Here is a 967-nt window from a genome sequence, read left to right as displayed (position 1 = left end):
AAAAATTCCAGCTGCAGTGTCATTTTGCAGAAAGGCAAAAACTACATCCATGAGCAAACTTGTTCAGACCCAGTTTGGCATCATGTCAGTGTGGCTGTAAAGCACAGATCAAGTGCAGCAGCAATTAAAGTTGGAGGGGGAAGAAGAGGTCAGTGGACCAGTCGATAATCAGTGCACCTTCTCCCCACAGCTGGCTCACAACCCTTCTGCAGCTTGTTGCTTAATTAAGGTTTGGAGTTTTCTGTAGTACGCTTCTGCCATCTAGAGGCTTTCCTTCCCTTCTGAAAATCTCCTCTACCAGCAGGGATTTTTTCACTTCTATGTCCCAAATATCCGTAATCAGGTATCAAGCCTCTGATTAAAGGATGGTAAGACTAAGTCTGATGTCGCATAAGACTAAACTAGAATTAAGAAGAGGTTGAGAACGGGGAAGATGTGTCGTGGATCACAGCTTTGGTGGGCTGCAGATTTTATCACACAGTTATATTTCATAATAATGTCTCTGCAATAAAACATTTTGGAGCAAGGGGGATAATACAGGAGACCTGAATCAATACCTAGATAAAACATTCTAAAAAACCGAGTGCAAGATAGTGATATTTTTTAACATTCTCTGAAACTGGGAAAGAACAATCTTTATGTTTATTGTCCACAAAATAATTTGACTTATAATGAAGATTGACCCTGTGATTAATACAAACCTTTTACAAACTGCATTGCTAGAACGCCGCAGTTAAACATCCCTAAGCACTAAAAGTATGGGGATTTACATGACAAATCCCTCCGCTCACCCCGTCACACAGCAATCCACCCCACCTGGTTAACTCTGACCCCCAATGCTTAGAACATCTTTCAGCATCCCCAGCTCTTGATGCGAGTGTCAGATATTTCACGAGAGGGAAGACAGTCCCATTAGCTCAGCTACATATGGCCCTGTAAGCTTTAAGCACCCCTGCTATGCTCGGCA

This window comes from Egretta garzetta, unplaced genomic scaffold (genome assembly GCF_000687185.1).
Source record: "Egretta garzetta isolate BGI_Z169 unplaced genomic scaffold, ASM68718v1 scaffold13, whole genome shotgun sequence".
Taxonomy (NCBI): domain Eukaryota; kingdom Metazoa; phylum Chordata; class Aves; order Pelecaniformes; family Ardeidae; genus Egretta; species Egretta garzetta.
This window is presented reverse-complemented; position numbering follows the sequence as displayed.